This window comes from Seriola lalandi, unplaced genomic scaffold, assembly GCF_002814215.2.
Source record: "Seriola lalandi dorsalis isolate HSWRI2012SDOR001 ecotype SW California unplaced genomic scaffold, Sedor1 jcf7180002054677, whole genome shotgun sequence".
Lineage (NCBI taxonomy): Eukaryota > Metazoa > Chordata > Actinopteri > Carangiformes > Carangidae > Seriola > Seriola lalandi.
In genome coordinates this window covers 107,373-107,887 of record NW_019525230.1, presented here as the reverse complement: position 1 = coordinate 107,887, position 515 = coordinate 107,373, and positions in this window count along the sequence as shown.

Below are 515 nucleotides of genomic sequence, written 5' to 3'. Positions count from 1 at the left end.
GCAGAGAGTCCAGACAGTGAGGAGGGTCTCGGTGAGTAACATGCTATCATTCACTTTTAAAAGTAAGACTTGTCTATACCACTGATTAAATCAGACCTGCAGTGTGTACATGTTCGTAGTAGGAACCACTCAATAAGAACTCTGCTTAATGACTTTACTGCTCAAAGCTATAAAACTCTAAAAACAACCACGATATGCTGATGGATTTCACTCTAGGTTACGATGCAGGTCTGTTGTAATGTGTTGCAATAACCCTCAATAAAGCGCTGTGAACAAGTTGTAAAAAGAAAAACAAGACTTTGTGAATAAAACCAAACACAGAGACAATGACAAAATGCTTTGTGTAAAACTTTGTGCTCAAAGTTCTGTGTGTGTGTGTGTGTGTGTGTGTGTGTGTGTGTATAGGCTCAAATTGGGGTCAAAATGATTTTGAGTTTGTAAAGTGATGTTCACAAATGATTCCAATGTTTGTAGTTGTAAATCAACGTTTGTAAACCTGTAAAATAAATCTGCTT